The sequence below is a fragment of the Anas platyrhynchos genome, chromosome 3 (genome assembly GCF_047663525.1).
Source record: "Anas platyrhynchos isolate ZD024472 breed Pekin duck chromosome 3, IASCAAS_PekinDuck_T2T, whole genome shotgun sequence".
Lineage (NCBI taxonomy): Eukaryota > Metazoa > Chordata > Aves > Anseriformes > Anatidae > Anas > Anas platyrhynchos.
In genome coordinates this window covers 99,665,314-99,690,141 of record NC_092589.1, presented here as the reverse complement: position 1 = coordinate 99,690,141, position 24,828 = coordinate 99,665,314, and the positions used below count along the sequence as shown (strand labels likewise).

The window sequence follows — 24,828 nt, the reverse complement described above, 5'->3', positions numbered from 1 at the left end:
AAAAGTGACCTGTTAGCTTATCTCCTTTGTGGCAAATAGCACTGGGACAGGGAAGGGGCAAAGAAGAAGGTGAAGACATTTCCTCATAAAGGAAAGCGTTGTTTCAGTACACCTCTGTGAAAGTAATTCTGCAAGACTGGATGCACATTGTCATTTGTAGATGCTATTAATTTTATTGAACTATATTAGTCTGCTAGACCTAGGTAGTTAACTGCTTAAGTGAGGAAGTACGAATTTCTAGGTGATTAAGAGGGTGCTGTGAACAAGCAAAGAATAAGGGTGTTATCTGGACGTGGCTTAAAATCAGGGAAGAGGCAATGGGCAAGAGCGCAGCCCTGCAGAAACCACGAGAAGCATAACTCACAACAGCGTTCATCTGACAGCAAACCCTGGGGATGAATCATCTGAAGATTTTCAGTGGTATATATAGGAAACCTAAACTTCCCAAAGAATAATGGTGTCATGACAGAAAGCCATGGGGGCATTTGCAGGCTGTCTTACATTATATAATGGCTTCTTGAGTGTCCTTTGTAAACTGAGGACTGATCCTCTGTACTGTACCATTAACACTTCTTGTGAGCCAGGAGCCTCCATACTGAACATGGGCAGAACAATGCTGGAGGCTTCAGCTGACAGAACTTTAATTCATGAACCACCTTCACAAATATATTTGGAAATGGTGAGTCACAGAAATCAGCCCACAAGGCACAAGAAATTACATCATGGTTAAACTGTAGGTGATTATAAATGTAGGGGGTAAGATACCACATAAGCTTCGGGGAAAGGGAAGCATATTTTGAAAACGCCTCAGTACTTTTTGCTCCTGTGCTTGTTTGGAGGGCAATTGGAGGAAGCAACATGAAATTGAAAAGCCTGAAGAGCAGGAACGAGCATGGCGTGGACTGATATTAATGTGTTAAAAGGAGCGATCTTTCTCTTGTTGCCACAAAGACTTAGAAATCCTGCACAGTCCTGAGCACCTCTGCATTAGGACTGGTGATCCGTGTTTCATACACCTGAATATAAATCCTGCTGATGTGTTCTGTGTGCACTAAATATATGCTATAACGATTCTTTAAAAAAGATCATTAGAATTTGTTGCCCGGTGCTGAAATTTTCGAACTCTCCCAGTCTCTATGGAAACTGTAATAGTAAGAAGACACAATAAACAAATGTGCTGTATTATAAGCCTCCTCTTCGTAGGACATTCATTTTATTAATATCTGTCCACATTATTCTGGTGGCAGGTATTGTGCATCTGACCATACAAACAGTAATGTGTCTACTTCCTTTCACTGAAGACTTCCCTCAAACCTTTGAGGGCTTTTGCTTTGGTCTTTAATCATTTTCCTGAACTGATTGTGGGGTGGTAGGTGCCAGTAGTTAGTGCATTACTGCTGGTAATACTTGCGTAGCTCATAGAGTAGTGGGTGCTTAATAACATTTAAAGTGCTTCAAAAACAGGAAAATCTTAAAGTGTAGAAGTAAACTTGTCGCTCGCTAATAACAGAAAAATAAAACTTCTTTTGCAGGAACTTTCCTTCTTTTGAACCTGCTTGTTGTCTTCCAGGGGCGTAGCTGGAAAGGTCTTGCTTTCTAAGAATAACCAGTACGCCTTTCATGGAAGAAATTGCATCTCATAAAGTGGAGTATCATCTTCTGGAGCAATGCTCCGTTGTGGTCCTTGAGGCAGTTTGTGCAGCAGGGAGAGCTGTGTGTGTTCTGGACAGAAAAAAACCACAAGGATGGTGAGGAGGCTGGCCTCCACCTCTGCCTGGCAGCACTGGGGCATGGAGCATGGAGCATGTCACCTGCCATTTTGAGGGTCACATGTGTTGCAGGTGCACGTGCTGAACCGGAGAGTTTGAGCTGAGGAGGCGAATTCTGTACTCACTGTTGATACAATGAACTTCCCGCAGGATTACTGATCTCGCCTTATGTTTTAGGAATGAGTCTTCCCCTGCTGCTGAAAGAGGTAGTCAGATTTTTAAAGATAAAAACTGTGGTGAAGGAATTCAAGTGGCTTAGTGAAATCTTTGGTAAGAGTCAGGGTCAGAGTGAATAGATATTGCTATATCAAAGAGATGACTGCCAAATTCTTTCACTTTTCATAGATGATAAAGAGCCTAACTCTTCAAAAATGTAGAGATTTGATGAATGAAAAATGGGTAAACTAGACTGTCATAGCAATAAGTTATTTTCATTTAGGTATCCTCTCCAAATTAGGACTTTTTTCCCTTTTAAACTTTGAGCAGGACCTGTGCTTGAGGTTTTTTTTGGAAACGAAGAAGTCAAAACTGAAATAGCCAAAGTTAGGAAGGGGTAAGCCTCTTTGATTTTGGTATGGTGAAGAGACTGCTGGCACTCAAGTTACTGGGAATTTATTCTGAACTTTTTCTGTCATGCAGGATTGCAATGAGGTCGATACCTTTACTTCGGTTTGTAATATTAAATACATTTTAACAACTTGAAGAGAATTGCCATCTAATAAGCAAGATACTTCACATATTTCATTGCTATGGACAATGTGTAATGCTTAATTCATTGAAGAACTGCTGTGTTAGTGTTCGACAAAAACAATTGCTAACTTTTAGTGGTAGCTGGTTTTGAAAATGTAGAAGAGAAATTGATGTGGATGCTGGGGTAAAGGGAAGATGTTGGTCCTTTCCTGAGAAACACAAAGCATAGCTCAAAACTTTGCTGTCTCCTGGTGGCAGTAGTGAGACACCAAAACCCCAATTTTTAGGTTTATTTTTTCAGATTCTTTAACAGTATTGTGTTTATTGTTGTTGTTACTTGAGAAACTTTTTGGGTACAATGGTGACCAACACAACAGAATCCTTTGATATCCCATAAGAACAAGGCTGTTGGATGGGGCTAGAAATAGGTATCTACTTCTGTCCATAAAAACACAGGTGTCTTCGTATCATCCAAATGAGACAGCTTCTTTAGGCAGGCTGTAAAGTTCAGCTGAAACTCTTCAGATGCTTTCTATCACTTCAGAGGGACTAGCTGTGTGAGGGAGCCCTCATAACTGATGAACTCAAAGTGCTAATATAAGCACATCAGATAGTATAGGCAGAAAAAGATGATTTAGAAGGAATGAAAGTATTTTATTTTGCTTGTTGTTGTTTTCTTTCTTTTTTTTTTTTTTTTTTTTTTTTTTTTTTTTTTTCCTGGAAGGTGGAGTGTAAGCCTGCAATATGATTGTCTTTCCATTTCTTATATTAGCTTGAAAGAAAGTTTGCATTGTCAGGTTTTTGGTTTTGATTGGACTTCATGTCATTGGGAATTGAAGTTCAAGAAAAGGTAGATCTGAAATAGATTTGATTGCTTGTCCTTTTAATTGCATGAGATTTGCCTTCATTGCGAAAGGCAGATTTTGCCCTTAAGGTGGACTTAATCAAAATCCCAACCTTGTAGCTGCAAAGATACAGTTCTGTTGGGAACCATTACAAGTAATCGTTGCTGGTCTGTATTCATTGTTTTCTGCTCCAGCTACTCTCTGACTTGTTTACTCAAGTAATTTATGTGTGGGGAGGCTGTAGTCATCTTTCTTCTTTTCAAACTCTATTGTGTAAGTCCTTGTGGAAGACATCCTATGTCATTTCATTATTTTTATTTTGTTGAGTTGTAACTCAAGAACATCACAGATCACTGATATATTCTCTGATGCTTTGTGTTTTCCTTTTCCTTTAGGGCCATTCACAACTCAGCATAGTCAATAACTCCAGTCTTCTCCCTTGTTGGTAGTTCTTCTCATCCTTGTTTTTTATTTATTTGTCAGCTTTATCACTTTATTAGATATTTTGCTGATTTCCATGCCTAATGTTTTGTGGCTCCCTGTAGGATTTTTTCTCTCTAGTTTTGTGTCCTTCTTTTTGATCTGATTTTGTTCTTTGTAACTTACCTATTTTTTTTTTTTTCCAGTCATGTAAGAGACACTTCTTAGGCTGATATTCAGTGTGCTTAAACTTAAGTAATTTACTCTTTTGGGCTAGCACATTCTTAACTATTTGGCATTAGGTAATGCTGGGCTGTTTTCTCTGAAAAAAAAAATCTTTTATCATGGAGTCATGGAAGTTATTGACAAATTACTCTCAACAGTAAACTGCAGAGCATCTTTAACTCTCACTGACATCTCTGCTTGGCATTTTAGAAGACATATGGCTTCCTGAAAAACTGTTGTTATTTGTCTTGAATTTTGTTGCCTCACTGTTGGATCTTTTGTATAAGGTATAAAAGCTGCACCATAAATATTTCTTTTCCCATTTAAGGAATCTGATGGAAGACAAGGCTTAACCTTATGCTTTCTAAGAGAACCTGGGAGGTTTAGCTTGCACTACGCATCTTTTGGTGTTTCTTTGTTATCTGCTTCCACCTGGCATTGGGCATACATGCACAGCACGGTAGGTCTTGAATTTTGTCTCTCAAGACATATGAGTAGGATAGAATGGGAGTGCCAAGAGTCCATTCATTTTGCAAAAGAAACAAAAATGTGTTGTTGTATTTTGTTTGTTTTGTGGGTGGTCAATGAAGTTAAGGACGGAACTTGTATTATCCATTCTTATCTTCACTGGCTGTTCTATTTGCACCCTGGCCAGCCATGGTGAAGGCAGGTCAGTCATGCCAGAATGTTGTTGCTCTTGAGATTGAGTTTTCAAACTCTCACAAGCAACATGTCTTCTCTAACACAATTCCTATTGCCTGTGATTTGCTTTTCAGAATTATTCTTCCTTTCCAAGAATCATGGTTTGCATTTCCTAAGTTCTATATAGGTGATAAATAAAGCTTGTCCATAATTCAGGCTCTCTGGTACAGTTCAGTAATATCTCTATCTTTGTCTTCATGAGCATGTCCTGTACTGTTACCTTTGATATCTTCCTTATGGGTGGCAACTGTGAATTTACAGCATTATCTGCCTATGAACACAACTTCTTGTGGAATTGTTGCCTAGTTCTGTACAGAATCATGGAACAGTTTGGCTCAAAGCCCCATCCAACCTGGCCTTGAACACTTCCAGGGATGGGGCATCCACAGCTTCTCTGGACAGCCTGTGCCAGTGCCTCACCACTCTCTGAGTGAAGAATTTTTTTCCTCATAACTAATCTAAATCTTTTTCGTTTTGTTTTGTTTAAAACTATTACTCTTTGTCCTATCACTCCACTCTGTGATAAATAGTCCCTTCCCAGCTTCTAGATAGGTCCCCTTAAGGTACTGGAAGGATACAGTTATATATATATGTATGTGTAAGCTATATGTATATAGTTTAACAGCAATGTGAATGATAATTTCTCCTCATGTGGACTACCTGGAGAATGTGAAATGTACAAGAACTCTGCCTAATGGCATATTGTTTAACCTAGTATAAAACTTACTGTAGTAAGAGAAATAAGGTATTTTTCAATTTTTTTTTCATTGTATCTGAATTGATGGCTTTTCAAGTGTTTCCTATGTTTTCCATTTTAACTCATTCAGATAATAGATCATATAGTGTCTTATTCTTCACTAATGCAAACTCTGTTTGTACCCACTGGGAGGTCACTTCTGATAGCTGTGTAGCTTAGGGCAGGTTTCACGACTTTCTAAGGCTATGTTAGAAAGGTCCATGTTTGATCAGCCTTACAATTAGATACTGTGCAAAACACTTCAAACTGAATGTACCCTGTTTCAACTTTAAACCTACTGGTGTTTGTTCAGTCTGTAATGGCCACAGAGGATAGACGAGTGCTTCTATTTTTGCAATGATGTATTATGTACCAGGAAACTTGCACTGGATTTGAGATTTCTCTTTTCCAGGAAAAAATATTGAAATAGATTCTTGGCCCTTGACTGTATTCTCTAAACCTGATGGGAAAAGGTGAATCTTGCCTTCACAAAGTCCTTTCCTCAAGTATGATATGATTGCATTGAGATATGCTCTTTCAGTAGGAACAAAATGTGACCAGAGTTCATTGATCCCAACAATGTCCTATAGTTATTCATTTTTTTTTATTATTATTTTTTCTTTCTATGTATATATCACAGAATCACAGAATCACAGAATTGAAGAGGTTGGAAGGGACCTTGAAAGATCATTGGGTCCAATCCCCCTGCCAAGGCAGGTTCCTTACAGCAGGCTGCCCAGGTAGGCATCCAGACGGGCCTTGAATATCTCCAGAGAAGGAGATTCCACAACCTCCCTGGGCAGTTTGTTCCAGTGCTCCGTCACCCTCACCATGAAGAAGTTCTTTCACAAGTTGGTGCAGAACTTGTGCTCTATCTTGTGACCATTACTCCTTGTCCTGTCCCTGCAAACCACTGAAAAGAGGTTGGCCAAATCCCTCTGTCTCCCACACCTCAGGTATTTATACACATTGATGAGATCTCCTCTCAGTCTTCTCCAGGCTGAACAGACCCAGGTCTCTCAGCCTTTCCTCATAAGGAAGATGCTCCAGGCCCCGTATCATCTTTGTGGCCCTCTGCTGGACTCTTTCCAGGAGATCGCTGTCTTTTTTGTACCAGGGAGCCCAGAACTGGACACAGTACTCCAGGTGAGGCCTGACCAGGGCAGAGTAGAGGGGGAGGATCACCTCCGTTGACCTGCTGGATACATTCCTTTTAATGCACGCCAGGATCCCATTGGCCCTCTTGGCCAATATGTTTGTTTTATTTTTGTTTTGTTTTGTTTTTGCCCAAACAAAATCTTTAAAAAATTTTATTAAGCATTTGCTTCTGTTCTGACACTAATTGAAAAGCAAATGATGCAGGCCAACACAGCAGCCCAGCAGTGTTAATGCTTCTTAAATGATGTGAATTGGAAGCGTAAAAAGAAAGTCTCAGTTTAAAAGCTGAGTTTTAAGAAAGCCATTATATGTTCATTTATAGACTGGTTCTTCATTATCGAATATATCCTCTCTCCATTCTTGCCTTCCTGAAATCCTCCATCTGTGGTAAATCATGCCTTTTTTAAAAGAGTTCTTGTTTCTGTATCCTTATCCATAGTACTTAGTTAATTCCATTGAATTAATTTAGCAGTGATCTTTGCAGAAAGCCAAGAAAAACATTTAGCATGTTCTCATTAATGTCAGCATTGGAATTTTTAACACAAAAGTTTAATTTATGCTGTAGTTACTGACTTTGGGGTGCACAGATAATATTGTATGTTCACTGGTCAATGAATAAATGATAGTCAAAAATCAGATGACAGACTACAATGACTTTGTTCTACAATTCCATATTGGCATATTTTAATAAAATAACTACCATCCCAGTGGTAATCTGTGTTTTCTTTACTTAACTATTTTTAATTGAATATGTTCACATTCAAATTACACAATAAGAAGTAAATATGTAGGAGTTTAATCGCTCTGTTTTCTTATGTTATACAAAATATACAAATTCGGTTGGGCATATTGCTGCAATAATGATTTTGAACATTAAGTATTTTATGCAAATGAGTTAAAGATCATATATGAATGTAGTAAAAGCTGTGTAATTGTCTTCCACCTAGGTTTTTTCCCCTGCAAATTTCTTAATATTAAAACATTTTTTTAACTTGTGTGTGCCAGTTACTGTTTTCTAATGAAGGAGTCTGAAGAAACTGTAGCCCAATTATAGCTTCGTTGTGTTGTTTTTTTTTTTTTTTTTTTTTTTTTTGAAAGCCTTTACTTCAAATTTCTTAAACTTTTTATTATTATTATTATTTATTTATTCCATACGGAAGTTTAGTTCCAACTATTGGTGTGCAAGTCAAAAATAGCTTTATATTCTGTCTGGGATGTTCATTAATGCATCCGGGAAGTGTGTTAAAATAATGTTTTAAAGTTCGGTGAGTTTGTCTTTGTTGAGGATCGCATCAGCCTGGTTGTCAAATGCAAAGGTTATTTCTAAATATGGATGTGTAAATTAAAATGATGCAGAGCTGGCTTCTGGGCTTTCTGTCATCACAGATAGGAAAGTTTCTGTAGGCCTGATTTCTTCCTTGATTAGGACCTGATACAGCAAAGCACTTGAAAGTGTTCATCATTTTCAGTGAGCTCAAGGGCATCAGGGAAAAGTACATACTTGGTAGGGAAAAGTCTAATTTAAAAAATAAAATTAAGAACAAGCAGAGGAATAAGTCCATCATAGTTGAAGAAGGTTGAAGATGTTAAAAAATGAAGTCAGAGGGTTTCAATAAATAAGTCTATTCTTTATATGAGTTTACAGGTTGAAGGCCTTGTATTAAGTGAGTTGTTTAGACTGTCCATACCAGTGGTATTTAAGAAAAATGTTAGTATCTGTAAAGTCAGGTCATTTATATCTAGAAATCTGGAAAGAGTTACTTGAGAAGGTTTTCTGAATCATTATTAATACTGGAATAATTCAGAGAGAACTGAGAAATCTATCCACACCAGTGATAAACCAGTATGCCCAGTAGCAATCAGGATAGTTCCAGAAACAAATGAGTTTCATTTGGTACAAAAACTGAATCCTACCTCATATTTTTTGCTAGTAAACAGTTACACTTTTAGACTCTGTAATTTTTTATGTTTCTTTGAAAGTAGGTCTTGCCAAGAGATTTTTTCTTTGAGGTTTTAGTTCATTTCAGCCAAATGTGTATAAGTGCTGTAAGCAGTTTGACTCGATGCAGACAATTTTAAAACCTTTGTTCTGTTTTAGCAGAACACAGACTTAATGGGCTGGATGCTGGTTAAAAGACAGACCTCAAATGTTGTCGTGACTGCATTGAAACAAGGTTGTGGAACAGATGTGCAGCAAGTGGCAGCAGGTTTAACCCTATTCAGCACTAACCTGGAGGTAAAGATGGGGAAAAAAATCTTTTAAAGCTTGTATCTGAAATGAACAACTGGAACACCATGAATAGCTATTAGAGTAGCCAGTTACATAAATCAATCTCATATGTGCCCAGCAAGCTGGACACCTTCCAACAAAGCTGCTTTGGTTTAGGGGAGAGCGAAGTGGTCCATTAGGAGCAATAAAGGAAGGTCACAATTCTAGTATTGACTACAGCAGCATAATAAAATATTTTTGGAAGTTTCAACTTTTTCTGTTCTGTGGTAATGAGACTAAACACGTTTTGTGGGAGTTAAAAGTCTGACTTGCTGGTAGGGTATTTAAATAGAGAACTAGGGAATAGGAAGGGGAGAATTAAAAATGGGACTATTGAAATTAGTATTAGAACATTACAGGTTTCTTGTGTGGAAGAGATCTTGGATAAACTTATGGACATGTCGAAAAGAGAAAAAATACAACAAACAAACAAACAAACAAACAAACAAAAACCTTAAGATCTGGGTAAAATGCCTCACAATTTGACCTAGAGCTTGATCTTTGGGTTTTCAGAAAAAGTAGGTGTATTTGGGTTGAACCAGATGAATATCACTCCAGGGTGAAAAACATTTTCTAATACAAAGTTCTTCAGTCTATCTGGAAAAAGTAGAACAAGAACACAGACAGACTGCATACAAGATATGTATATATATATTTTGATGCTGAAGATGTTTATCCAGTGGAATGGCCACTTCCCATAACAAATCTTTCATTTCTCTATTTTAGATCTGTTTTGTATCACATCTATCATACCTAAGGAATTTGTGTTTGACCCTTTCAGCTCAGGGAGATCAGGCCTGTCTAGTTAGAGGTGTATTTATAGAATATGCATGAGACATGCACTGTGATTCCTATCCAAATGTTAACCCTTCTGAACACCAGGCTCCTTAGCCTCCCTCACCTTCATTTATTGGAAATTGCAAGCTACTTGTCATTCAGGTACCTTGCTAATGCGCTTCAGGTAAATCTAAAGATCTTCATCTGTGCTGCTTTACTTATTTACTTGTGCAACTGAGTGCATACACTGATTGCCATTAAGACTGTAATTACTGTTTGCCAATTTGGCTAAATATAAAATTAGATATTAGCTGCAGTGAGGTAACCACTGAACATAAAATATATATATATATATATATATATATATCCTTCCTTCTCTTTGCTATTCCAAGTAGACCATTTTTTGCCTAATTTTTATTGCATGTTATTTTTTCTGAAAATGCTTTGTGCCGTGCAATTTCAGTGGTCAAGTTGCAGGTGCTGGAGCCAGTAACACAATTACATGGAGCTGATGAGTGCCTCTAAAAGGTTATGTTTTAGACAACCAAGTTGGCTGGAGTTTTTGTGTAAAATATAGATGTCTTCGGAGAAATAGACTTTGAGCAAGATGGTTTAATAATCCTTTCCAGGTTTTTGTGAAACAATGAACTGTATGTGAGAGGCTTTTCCAGTAATTAAGGGCTCCAGGAGCAGGCCCAAATTCTTTCTTCATCAGAGCCTGCTACCTGTACAATGCAGCCTGTGTATTCTCCTGAAAATTACACTTAAATTACTATCTTATTCCCAGCTGTCTTTAACTTCACAGCTTTTAACTTTCATCTTGATGCTATCACGGATGGAGCTTTCTGTCTTTAAAGTGATCATTAGCTATGCAGATGAACAACCTGAAGAGCAGTTTCATTGCAGTACCTCTGAATGTATCTGACTGTTAAGTGTAACATGGAATAACAGGATATCAACTGTGGCTTGCTGAGAGGTACATGCATCCACTGGAGCAGTCTTTCCCTGACAAATACCCAGAAACTTTCCTAATCTAGTTTTGTACACAAATAAGTGCTATATTCAGCATCTAACTGCTGAGTTCAAAGTCAAATTTTAAGAGTCTGAAAACATTACATTCTTGTGATGTGTGTGATGAATGTGACTTGCGTGAGACTAAGTGCAGAGACATGTTTCTCAAAACATTGGAAAGTGTTTCTTGAGCAGAGTAGTGCAATATTTTTCTTGTTGCATGTGCGAATTGTGTTGTTGTCACAGTGGGACTTGTACACGTCTTTAAATAATTCTCCTAGATAAAGGAGGGCTCAAGCTGTTGCCAAGTTATTCATGAATTCAGCTCTACTTATTTTCAAAAAGAAAACCCAATTCTTATTAAAGTATTTTTGCTACATAAGTGCTTTGCCTACACAAGAGAGTAATTAAGCAATTTCTTTAAAATACCAAGAACTGCAAAAAAAAAAATAAAATAAATACACAATATCAATGCATTTTAAATGTAAAGGAAAATATCAATCCTGGTATGTCAGAAGCATGTAAATTAATTTAATCAGCTGTGATAGCAAAGTTTTCTATGTTAAATAAATAATGTCATCATTAGAATTTCAAGCAGTGATTCTGCAAACATTTCTCAGGGACAAGCCATGCAACCAAGTAAAGTTGTACTGATTTTAAGTGGGTTCCTGACAGGTTACAGCATGGGAAATGAGGAGAATGTCTTATTTTCTGTCAGAAGGGAGTTACTTTATTACTTTATTGATGTGATTATGTTTTGGAAGCTTAATGGCTGCTGAGTCACAGAAGTTCAGAGTCTTGTCATAAAACTGTAGTTTTGCCGCGCACACCCAGAGTAGAAAACCAGTAATTCCCACAGTTGGATGAATTGGAAAATGAATGCATAATGCTCCTGGGCTTTAAGCATTTTATAACATATTTCTCTTTCATATAAATACGAAGACAAGTTCTGCAATGAGTTCTTATAAGTTGATGAGTCTGATGTTTAGTAGTGAATCTACTTTTGTAGGCTGGAGACATTGGCAAGACATGCTCCATGTATCATGCACTGCAAAAAGATCAATCCAAGAGCAGCGCAATCCAAGACTGTTGACAACCTCTTAACTGAATTTTGTAATGGGAATGATAATGCTTGCTTCAGAGAGTGGAAATTTTAAACATTATTAAAAACTAAAAGCAATTACAGTGACTCAGAAAAAAAATAAATACAATAATTGAAACTAGAAAAGACTATAATGAGATTATAATGGTACAATAATAATAAAAACAAATAATAAGCAAAGGAAGATTACGCTATCAAATATGTAAAGCTCCTGACAATAGCTAGTGAGCAGAATGGGTAAGATGGATGGGGAACATTTTGGAAACTTGATGAGGCAGTAATTATCTGTGAGCTGTGCTGCAGCATTACTAGAGGTGGTAAGAGATTGCCCTCTTGGAGAATTGGTGGACTTGCCAAATCCGAACACTCTCTGTATCTGTGCTGGGAGCACAGCAAGGGTAGGGCAATAGGGGCACACAATCCACTTTTTCGTGTGTGAGGCTGAATGCAGGACACGTCTCGAATGTTTGCTCATAAATTAATTTCCCACAGTGCCAATTCTGGCCTGTGATACTATCCCATCTCAGCAGCAATATTAAAATTCAACAGTGAGAAATTAGGTAAGAGAGAGATCAAAATATCATTCTTCCTTGTACTGTGGTAGCTCCCACAGGTCTTCTGGAACCTTAGATTACCCTTATTAATATTTCTGCAAACTTACAGGTGAGGCCACCATGAACCTGGGCACACATCACTGGAGTTATACGTGCATGGGCACTGCACGGAGGTTTGGCTGCCTGTCATCACCCTGTGGTCCCTGGAGGGATTTACGTTGGTGAGAAGAGCCAATCCTGATCTTGGATGACCAATCCTACACTCCCCCGCTGCCAGGGCTGTGGAAAAATCCATCTGAGCACATGCAAAGAACCAATCCAGATGAAAATTTACCCTTTTAACCTGGATTGATTCCTAGTTGTGCAGCTGCAGGTCCCATTACAATGCCAGAAGAACCAAGCGGTCAAATGTTGGGGTAGCGGAGCTGCCTTGAGGTTTCCAGCTTAAGCACTCCTGGATCTGTAGGGTTAGGTGCAGAGATTTGTTACAAAGTAAAGAGTTAACATTGTTTTCAACAGCTACTCACTGAATTTCCAGATGACGTATTTTTTTCATTCTGTTATGTCTCCCAGGTTTACGTCCAGATAATAATGTGCTTAGCAGTGAAAGGAATATGAAGACTGCAAGACTTCAGTCTGGTTGCAGGATTTTGTTTTTACAGGGCTGGTAGCTAGATATTTGTGTTCCTCACAACAGTTTGACATGAGCTCTTCTTCTTGAGAGCAGATTCTGCTTATTTTTTTAACATAGATTTTGTGTTGATTGGCTTTTCAGATTATTGCTTTGAGCCCTTTCTCTCTCTCTCTTTTTTTTTTTTTTTCCCTTTTTCTTTCTTATTTTATATTAGAAATTATGGATATGATTTCATCCAGACAGTAAATAAGGACTGAGGCTACATCTGTACTAGTAAACAGAACCATGCAGTGCACAGATCTTATCTTATTGCTCCCTGCAAAACCTTTGCTAGCCTAATTTATTTATTTATTTATTTATTTGGCACTGGTTTACTTTTTTTTGCTCGGGCCAAAACTATCCTTTTCTCAGACAATGCCAAGACATGGGCAGATGGTGGCTGAGGCTAAGGAGCTGCCCAGTGGGAAGCTTCTTGGTTGCAGCCGCTTTATTTTGGGGTGCAAGGCAGCTGTGTGGAAAGGCTGTGCATGTTGGCATCATAGTAAGAGGCTGTTCCCTGGTGAAAGTTATTTACTGGTATGGACAGGGCACGGACTTTTGTGAACAGATAGCAGGGCCAGGTTGTTTATAGGCTGTGGCCTGGGAAGTGCAAGTGGGATTTGCAGGTTCTTGCTGTGATCCTAGAAGAATAAAATTGAGTATTCAGAATTCCTGATAATGATCAGGGTTATCCCTTGCGTCTTCCTATTCCCAACACCTTGTTGGTAGTTCTGCACCTCGGTGCTGCTCATTTTTGTCTCTCTTCCTCAGGCTACCCACTCCGGGCTCACTTCTTGCTGAGGAAATCTGAGTCACCACCTCTGAACTTCCCATTGCAATCAATACTGGTGTTCCCTGGATACCAGATGTACTTTGAACCCTGTGTCTTAGTGTGGCTGTTCTTACGAAGAATTTAATTTTTTCTGAGAACGACTGTGAACTAGTGATCTGAGCCAACTGAAGCAAAGCAAGGCTTCAAAAGTATGGATCAAGGCAATAAATGACATATATTCTTGCTTTGGTCCTCACATTGTACTGAAAGGCTCTTTGAAGTTGACAAGCTGTGTATCTGTAGAAAACGTAGTGCCTGGAAGAAAAAGGTCACTGCTTCTTGGTAATTGCATACACACATAGGAATAATAATGGGCATTGCTCATATGTGGGCATTCAGGTCTATCAATAAATCTCTTAAAACGTAAACAAGATATGAATATGCCCTGAATTCAGAGAGCTGTCTTCAATTGTTCCTGGCCACACACGTTTGAGTTCTTCATGTTTACCCCAATAAAAGGTGAATGAAGTAGACAGTGACCTATTTTGTTTAAGAATGGAGGCTATATTATTCTAAAGGTCCTTTTCAGTTGGTAACTTTATCAATGTCATATTTTGGGTAATATTATTTGACAATTTTCTTGTCTCAGCCACTTTTGGGTGCTCTTGGCAGAAGCTGAGTGCTTTCATCTTTCTCTCTAATACTCAAATACTCTTGCAGCAAACACTGTGCTCTTGGCACATTGATAGTGCCTCTGCTGGAGCTGGTGGGAACTCGGGACTTGAAAAGGGCATGGGTGCTGAATCACCAGCATCTTGCATTCTGATGAAAAATAGTAACAGTGACTTACAGCTTGCTCTCACCTAGAAGGCATTTGCTTAAATGGTAGAATAAAGGTAGTAACACACTGGCAGCATACGTGAGAACATCCGAGGATGGACTAGCAGGGGTAGGAGAGGGTAGGGTTAGACCCTGCTACTGTCCTGCCAGTGTAGGGGCGTCCCTTGCCCCAGTGGTTGCTGCTGTGTGTCCTCCAGAGGTTTCCAATTCTGTCAGTTTGTTCTGCAGCTTCTGCCCATTAAGCTTGATTAGAACAGAAATGCACGTTGTACAGTGGGGCTATATATAGCTACCTCTATCATTCCAAGAAAAATGGTAAAATTATACATAGAAAAATGATTTGGAGGAAATGTAGAGGCAGTAATTTTTCCACTAGGAGGTTGGTTGCTGCAAAGGGGGAAGAGGAGAACTATGGCACCCAGGCTAGTGACACCTGGGTAAGTTGTTCCTGTACCATCACTGAGCAGCTTAATGTCAGTTTTTCTGGCATGGAGCAGACCTCAAGGATCATCTATGACCAATAATTGTGATTTGACATACAAAACTATAGAGCTATGTATGGTAAGAGACCTGTGTGTGGAAAGGTTGTGCCTACAGAATTTTAACTTTTTAGTATATTAACAATTTTCTCTTGATTATAATTTAGAGAAATGTAATTTACAATTTACAGACATTTAATTAGGCTATTAGCTTGAATTATGATGCAAACAGGAAATAATATTTTCAAATTTGTTGAATGTACAAAATCTTTCAATGAAATGCTAACATAAGAATATTTTTCTCGCTATCTCTAGTATTATTTCTTTGCTACCTGGGAAGATTAGGAAAAGGAATTATAGTTGTTATTCCAGTTAAGGTCTCATACCCATTCTTCATGGCAGCACCTTGTATTTTGAATATTGCAAGGTGAATGGAAATAATTAGTTCTTAATCTCTCCTGCTGGGTCTATGCCTAAAAACCTAGCCCATGCAAGGAAAACACCAAATGTAATTTTCTTTCAGTTTAATCTTTAGGTTTGAGGAAGAATCTCCCTTTTCTCACTTTCGTCAGTTTTGTCAAGTAATATAAAAATTCCTCACCATTGTTGGAGTGAATTGTTGGGGTCTCAATATTTTTACAGCATAATTCTAAAGAAAATAAATAAAAAAGAGGCAGAACAGTGTTCATACCAATTTGAAAGTTGAAGTAAGAAAGGAGGCAGCCTGTGAGCAAGAGAGGCTGCAGTTTTTTTTGTCATTCATCTTAGGACTGCAGCTACTTTACCACTTTGCACCCATTCGTTATATATGTAAACAGTTGGACCACAGGAAAACTCTGCAAGGAGGTCTGGATGGGCATCACCGGCACAGAAGAAAACATTCTCTTTAATTAAAATGTGGCCTTGTGCAAAATAGGAGCCCCATGGAGAGGTGGGTACAGTGAGGTTGTAATTAGCAGAGCTCAGCTGAAGTGAACATCAAGCATAGGAAAATTACACATAACCAACTGAACTCAGCATCTTGAAAATCAGGTTTTTAAATCAACTTTAGTGTCTGGGAATCTGATGTTTAGCTATAGTCAGTTTCTCCCTGCCATCCACACCCGAGGCTGATAGTTTATAATTTTGGCCTAAAATACCTATTCTGCCTGCTGTTCTCGAGAGAAAAAATGTCCTTTTATGATATTTGATGGTCATGTTTGCAAACTTTAATACTGAAACATGATGAAATTCTCTTCTGCGTGTACTAGTTCCAGCAGCGCTTCCCTGACAGTATGTGGAACATCAGAGTGGAAATGCCCCAGCTTCACTTCAGGAGTTCTCGTCCCTAGTTTTCCACTTGCAAATGGGCAAATATCTCTAGCAGGTTCTTTTCTTTCTCCTCGCATTCTGCACAGCCCTTTATCTGTCTGTTGGTTGACAACAGGGCACACGCAGGCATGCTTGCGTCCACTTTGGCCATGCTGTCTCTTTTCCTTGAAAGTATGTGGTGGATTCCCTCTACTCCATCATCTTCTTCTCTCTCCCTCTTGCTGCTGCTGTGTGTCGATGTCAGGCCCAAGCTCTGACTTAACCTACCCTCTGTGACCTCCTGAGCCATCATGATTTTTGCCTAGCAGATCCTGATTGTTGCCTGCATTGACTTGAGAAGTTTAGGAATCCCATTGACTTGAGAAGTTTGGGCCCTTGGGAATCCCCTTGCTGAAATATGATGATTTTGGTCTGATGGCCCATGCAGCAATTACTTGACATTGCTCAGTGAAGCATGATCTTTAGAGGCCAAAGCATTGCTCCCAGCCATCTCTTCCTTGATGCAAAGCTGTGGGCACGAATACTTTTTCATCAATAGTAGGAACATCCTTTTGTTTTCTTTAGTTTTGTATAGACACAAAATGATCTTCTTGGATGTACAGCTTCAGTGCAATGCTGTTTCAGTCAACAGTATTAGCTACAGCTCTGCTGTCCTTCCATAAAAATGTGGCTTCTTTGTATTTCTGCTGGAAATCTAAATTAATGCTAAATGGGTAGCCAGTATGATTACAGTCAGGATAGTGCACAACAAACAGGCAAATTAGTGAAGATAAGGCCCAGTGCACAGTCTAAATGAAGCTGTTAATCATTGAGAATACAGTATTAGTAAAAATAGGTCAAGCTTGTGAGTATACCATGTGGCGACCATGCATGAACTTCCTACAGTATAAAAGCAAACTGGTGTCGGTTCTGCACACTTGGTCATTACATGTCCTTCCAGCCTGGAAGGTATTCAGTGCATAAAAAAAGCCAGCAGTTGCTGGCTTTACTGGATGAAAATCCTATCCTGAAATAAATATTCCCAGAACCAACTCTTTAGCATTCAAACTGCCCTGGTTTGGCTAATGTCATTTTGCACACACTCCCTGCAGGCTGAAATGAATCAAGACATTAGAATGAGCTTGTGAACTTCACACATTCACACAAGAAGTATCCATCATACAAATTTTCCCGATAACAGAGCCATCAAAAACCTTGCACATAGTGAGATATAACATCCTTTATTCAGTGCACCGATTAGCCTCAGGATAAATTCTGTGAACTACTTTTGTTGGTCCATGTGTCTGTCTTGAGGTTTGCTGTTCCTGTTTTGGACCCAAAGTGTGCTTCTTAACACGTCTCTGCTCCCCCTGCACACTTGAATAATTGATTAATAACAGATTCTCATGTCTATCCATAACGTTTATTTTCCTAGTAAGACTTCATTTGTTGCCTTGTTTTAGCTCACCAATAGCTGTTGTAGAAAGTGACAATAATTCTTTAAAGATTCATTCAGATCATAGCTTTATTGTGGATTAATTCTGGCTTGAAATAAGTTATGCAATACACTAGCAGTTTTATAATTGGTAAATAAAATAAAAATACATTCAAGTGCCTTCACCAAACAAGGCATTTGTCAAAAAGACTTCCTTTTACCTCAGCCATTCTTTGGTATTTTAGCATTAAAGAAAATTTTTTGGAATATACTATTGTACACAGCTGTTTGGTAGGAGGAAGTGGGGGTGTCTTCAGTGAAACACATAAGTTTTGCATGCAAAGACTACTATTTTTATTGTGCATTAATATTCAGTTTTGTTCAAGTTTAAGTGAATCAAGAAGAAACAAGTGTTGTGATGAACAGATTCTTGACAGTTACCAGTTCTCTGACAGTGATTTCATGACTAAGTGTCCTTGCCTTAGTATATAGCCTGCAAAAGTAATGGCAATGTGTATCTCTCAGAGAAGAAAATGAAACCCATTATGATGCAGGGATTTATTGTTTTTTTCCTTTCTGCTATTATACTGTTATGCTTTATTATTCCTGAATCTCTCTGTCATGAAATGTGAATTAGATTTGTTTGATTTTATCTACTTGGCATTGTTAAGCTTTGTGACACAGGACCTAAAAGTTGAATGTAAATGTTATTTATGTTCATTTGGTACTTTAGAAAAGTAGTCTTTAGTATTTGAAGAATCTGGGCAATATATAAACAGTTCTGGAAATATTATGGTTTGAGCACTTAAGCTAGCCCTTATACTCTCACTTCTTTTTGTCTCATTTTCCCTTTCCCCTTTCCCCCTTTCTCTCTTTCCCCTTTTTCCTTTTCTCTCACCAGAATTAGAAATAATTTGGTAAATATTGGCTTGAAAGTTCTATTAGAGCAGAAACATTGTTTTGTTTTAACTTTTCCTCAAAGACTGAAAAACTAGGGAAAAAAAAGAACAGAAAAAGTGGACCCCACTGTGGGTTTTCCTCATTGTGCCTTGCATAAGGATGTAGGGGGAAACATCTCCAATCTTCCTTCTTCTACATCAGAATGGAGTTCAATCATGATCACACAACTACATTCACACAGGTCCTAAAAAAACAAAAAACAACAAACCAAACCAAAACAACAAACGTACAAGCAAACAAGCCAAAACCAACTCAAAGCCCTGCTAAGGGCATTCAGTGAGGTGAAGGAGTATAGATATTTAGTTTAGTGTTCTGCTTTTTTTTTGTTAGCCTGAGTTTATGGCATGTTCCAAACATCAAATAAACCCCGTGTATGTGTCATCCCTCTTGAACACCAGTTGCGGGCATGTGAGGTTGACAAGGCAACAAGTGCTATGTGACCCTTCCTGAAGTTAGAAGAGCTGAAGGATTGATTTGAGCTATTGATGGAATAATGTTCCTGGGGAGCTTATACCAGCTCTGTGACCCTCTCACCTGCACAGACATCTTGTTCTGCTGCATCCCTCTCATCTGTTGCAGGAAATGAAGGTTTGGTGGTGTTGGGGGGACCTCTGATGCCAGAGTAACCTTCCTGTGAGTAGAAGGCTTTGTGAAGAGTTCTTCCTTTTCCATTTGCAATCAAAAGTCTTACAAATTGCTCTGTCTGAGGGCAGGGAAGTGAAGACCTCTTACAGGGACTGGGGTATCTTCTTCAAGCCTGCAGATGTAAGCCAATACACCATTTGGCTAGAGGAAAGTAATATTGATTAATGGTACAGGCAAAAGGATCTCAGTCTTTTTAAGCAAAGATATGCAAAAAGTTTTCAAAACAGCGACATATTTTCTACCCTGAAGCCCTTCTGTAAGCAATCTGAAAGTACTACTGTGCCTGGGCATTTGTCTTTTTTTCTATTGTTCAATTATTTATGATAACAGATAATGCAGTAGCATCGGTAAGCCGTAATTAGCCAAGTGCCTTCGTATCACCCACAAGAATGATGATGCTAGGAAGAGTTAAGTCTCTGCCCTCCTGCTGATAGTTGCTGTTCTCCCCATTCTCCTTGAACACCACACAAAGAGTGATGTTTGCGTCCATTGTAAATAGTAATAGACCTGAAGGGAATTGCCTGTACCTCTTTACCTGCATTTGCTTTCTCATAAAAAAAAAAAAAAAAAAAAAAAAGGAAATAACATTTTACTGAGGCACGTTTCTCCTGGCTGCTTGGAACAGGGGTCGGGTGACTCATGTTTGTGGTTGCTCATGCTTCAATCTCTTCTGCTGCTTACAGCTTGGTCTTGCTGTTTGTTTTGCACGTTTTGCCGCTCTCCTACTTGTTAAACATTTTATACCAGACCAATGAATAACAGTTGATGTCTGTCCTTTTCACCCAGCCAGATATGACTGTAAATAAAATACCTGCTCTGAAAGAAAAGAAAATTGGGAATGGGAAAACAAGTCAGTCTTTCAGCCAAGCAACAAACCACGGTCATATGCTTGAGGACAAATTTTAACCCCAGGTTTGAGCGACAATTAAACTATATTATGGCATGTTCCCAGCAGAGGATGGATAAGGAACATCAGATACAGCTTCTGAAGGAGCTCTTTTGCTGCTGGGATGCTTGCAGTTCTTCTGGCAATGACCTGAGGATCCTAACTGATCATAGCTCCCCGTAGCTGGACTGGTCATTTCACAGAACTAGGACAGAGTTAAAGATTTTCCTTATGCTATTTTCCCTCTAATTTAGAACCACTGAGTTACCCTTTTTCAATGATATTTTTAAAAGTCTTAACTGCTTGCAATTTTATTTAATAAGCTAAAATGTTGCTTTTATGTTACATATTAACTTGCAAATAAGTCAGTCCAGATTTCCGATATGCATTTTGCACTCAGAGTAAAATATGGATATCAAGATGGAGTTGCAGGCTTAAAGAAATAATAATAGCAGTAATTCTGTTGAGTATGAACCCAGAAGGTCTATTGCAATTGCCTTGCCTGATCTTCTATATAAAACAGTTCAGAGGACTTCCTTTAAATAATATTTATGTAGAGTAGACCGTATCTTTTAGGGGAAAAATCTGATTACGATTTAAAAAAAAAAAAAAACAAACAAATAGTAATTTTAATAACAACTGGCCTTTTATCATTGTCTCCCTAATGCACATCTGAGCCACATCCTTAACAGCGGTTTACTTTAATGCCATTTCAATCTCCCATAATACTTTTTCAATATATCTTACTGCAAGAACATAAATAATATCTAGTGCCTTTACAGGATTTCATATTAATTAAGTGGAAATTATTTCTTATTTCCTGATGTAGAGGTTCTATAACATAAAGTCAGGTTGTTGTTTCTGTCTTTGGATTTTTCTGTGTGTTTGGATTTTCTGAAAATGGCTTTATTTTGAGTAACAAGGTTTTTGCTTTTAAGAAATACAGGGCAAGACACAAATCAGTTAGAGAGTTGTTGACAATATTCAAAAATCTTTTATACTGAAAAATGTGAAATCATTAAATTTATCATACAGTCTGCAATTGAAAGCAGGAAAGAGGGTGCCGGCTAGATACTGTATTCAGGACTCCAATGAAATAGTACAAATAAAAAATCAGTGTTTTCCAAATAAAATAGTCTTTAATTGTTTTTCCCAGTAAGGACTTCTTCCACCTCCACACTAATAAGCATTCTTCTGTGCTTCAACTAGCTACCCACTCACTTTCTCTCTTTAAAGACATCGGCTCTTCCAATTACCATTGAGAATTTTCAGTCTCTCATTAAATTTGGAGCAGTAGGCAATTTAATCAGGTGGTAATCAGTGTAACATTACAGAAAATGACCTTTAAAAATTGTATGTTAGAAATCTGGATACTCTGTTTTATCATACACATTCTTAGTGTTTAGTTAGTTTACAGTTCTCTTTGGAAAAAAAAAAAATAGATGTCTTATAGACAGTACTGCAATGTGGTCAAAAGTAGAAATAATGATTTTCTTTATACGTTGTTGTCTTTGATTTTATGTGAAATCTCCTATAAAGCAAGCAAATATTAAATTTGGTTCCCCTCTTCTAAAGCCCTGTTTGTACAGGCTCGAACAAGCGCGGAGCTGACAGGGACTCAGGAATGTTGGTTACAGCATCATTCCTCGGACAAAATCCACTTTTTGGCTGTTTATTTTTGTTTTCCTAGTTAAAGTACCATCTCCCATTCCTTGCAAAGAAGAAACCCTTTTGCAGAGGGAGGTTTTACGTTACAAGGTGTGATTCAGAGAGTGCTCGTGGGCTGTGGAAGTGCAGCTGACGGCGCCTGTGGGAGCAGCAGGCAAGAAGAGCACTGCAGTCTGCTGCAGGGCTTGGTCTTCTCTGCTGTGGGGACAGGGGCCAGTGGCTCCAGAGAATCCTTTTCCAGACCCCTCTAGAGATTTAAGGCATCACTTTGTCAAAGAGTTTGCTTAAACAAGGGCAAATAGATAGAATGGGAAAGCTGCCAGCCCAAAATGAGTGGTCTGCTGGCACAGCATGGTTTGGCATGGCATAATTCTGATGAAGCATGCTAAGCCATTCAGTACAATTGCTGCCTGTGTTCATTACAAGTTGGCAAATTGTAACTACCCTCATACAAATAAGCCATTGCAAATTTGTTTTTTAGTTAAGCAAATTTAGTTGGGTAGTAGAACTGAGATCCAAAGCAACTGCCTGTCCCTTGCACTCAAATCACAAATCAATATTTTTTTTCTCCCCATTCATGACTTTACAAGCACATGTAGTCCTCAAAATTTCTGGGATTTGCAGCTTAGTCACAAAATTTTACACCCCCTCTGGTATGAGGCTTTTTATCTGTGATCCAGACCAGTTAAAGCTGTGCACTTGTATGCTGTTTGGAGGCTGTCTATGTAATGCTTGCGTCATACAAGGTGAACAGAGAAGATTTGCCTTTTGGCACTCTTCTAGCAGTGACGTGAGTTGGGTGTATGGTCTGGGGTAGTAGACTGTGTTTCTTACACACTAGCATTGTCTGAGGATCTAAACATCTTTTTCATATTATATCACATTAAGTTATGTTATAGAACACTTTTTGGCACTGCCAGCCAGAGGAGAAGATACATCATCCTCTTACACATCTGTATCATAAATACAAAAGTATTCATGTTAAGAAAGCGGGACGACCAGTATTTCCTAAGAGAAGTATCTTAAAGGTGTTACTGTCATAGCAGTTCTGCTTCAGTTTTGGTGATAAAATCTGAATCGGCTCCTTGCAGGAAAAGAATACCACTTTCATGAGATTAGAATTAACGAAGAGGCACCAATTTCTCCCTTTGGTGGATTAGAGAAATTAGCAAAAAAACAGCATGCCAAAATTGAGCATCCCAGTACTACCCTTACATATTTCCTGAGTACACATCCAGGAAGAAAATCTGACAGTGAAGCAGTGTTTAATGCTCTTTCTTTCACAGTTGGTGAATAACAAAAATGTTCAGCAAAATGAACCTCAGGAGAGAGGCCAAACTCAAGAGCAACTAAGTGGAAATTAAAAACCATGAGAACTTTCAATGGCTACTTATCAAAAGAGAAATGGGTTCCCTCTGCTGTCTTCTGGATTAAAAATCTGTTTTACAAAATATGAAATGAGAATGTTAAAATACTAGCCACTGATACACAACACTGTAATTCGTTGAATATTTTAGGATTCTGCTTTGAGTTGTTGTCTCTAAGCAACACGTCAGTCAGTGTTGCACTATTTCATATGACTATAAAATATATACATTTTTTTTCTCACCTAAATAGCGAGATTGTTAAAACCTTTGAGGACAGCTATGTTAAACAGTGGATTAGTTGGTAAAAGCCAGAAGATCGATATTTGATTGTTTTGACTCCTCACTATAGGACTCAACTGGGAAAGCTGCTCGTCAAAACACATTGAAATGGAGACAAAAAGGTAAGATTGAGAAACAGAATACTTTTAATATCTTATAGAAACACAAATTATCAATAAGTTAAGAAAAAATAAAAACATTGAGTACAGTAGAGCATAGTTTTAAAATCATACCTTTATCCTTATTCAGAGATATGAATTACCGGGTGTGTAACGAGATTAATTGAAGAAAAGTCTGGAGGGAATTTTACAGATGTCCTAGTCATGAGAAACTTTGCAAAAAGCTTGTGAAGCTGCCCACAGATTTGAAGCTGTGAGAAATCTGAAATGCCACGGATGACTATGACGCTACTTAAAATTGCTGAGGTTAATGGACTGCATGGTAGGTATTATGAATGTCACTTAACTGCACTGCTTTTACAGAACATAGTTTTCCTCTTCTAATAATGTTAATTATGAAACACACATAATCTGAGACAACATAATGGATGCTATTGTTCCATTTGTGAAAACACTTGATGTTTATCAGTGCTAGTGAGGGACAGCATGCTGCATAATTCTGCTGTATTTAATTTTATATTGTACATAATATGACACTACTGTGGATATGCTTTTTTGCATGCCAGTTGAACACCACAGTTTTCATCTTCACATTAGAATATGCAATACAAATCTGTTCCCACTTTTATTATAGTAAAGAATTCAAAGTGAACCTCATCCAATACATTCATTATTTTAGAAAATGAGTGAAGGTTTTCTTCAGCCTAGTGAGTATTCTTTCCTTAAAAAAAAAAAAAAAAAGGTCTGGTCTTCAATACCTGAACATTTCTAATTAGATTTTTTTTTTCTTTTTCCCAACAGGTGTCCTGTCTTATCTGCTGGAGAACTACTTTGGACTGAATCAAGATATAAACAAAATTACCAAAGATCATGAAACAAATGTCATGGGCATAAGAGCTGGTAAATGGCAACAGCTACAGAGAGTAGAAGTCTACATTCAAAACAGTCCTGTTTAAAAAAGGTTTTGAACTTTAAGCCCCTTCCTTTCCTTTTCCTCTGGGAAGTGTAGATGACAGCATTTGAATTTTATCCTGGATATACAAAGATGTATGTTTTAATAAAGTCCTGTGAACATTTATATGTGTGTTTTTATATTTTGTTCTTGCTATGAACTAATGAGGCCAAAGGACAAAGACCTCTTTCATATGTCACAAAGT

The 24,828-nt window shown here is 38.1% G+C and overlaps 1 protein-coding gene and 1 long non-coding RNA gene across 8 annotated transcripts in view; both read left to right on the top strand.

Moving 5' to 3' along the window:
- DLGAP2 (DLG associated protein 2) overlaps positions 1 to 24,828 on the top strand; it is a 471,424-nt gene that overhangs the window by 92,185 nt on the left and 354,411 nt on the right. The gene's annotated exons all lie outside the window — the stretch shown is intronic.
- On the top strand, positions 8,644 to 24,749 carry LOC140002250 (uncharacterized). The gene is made up of 4 exons (XR_011808549.1): positions 8,644 to 8,781; positions 23,623 to 23,674; positions 23,802 to 23,993; positions 24,473 to 24,749. It is a non-coding gene; the product is annotated as an uncharacterized lncRNA (long non-coding RNA).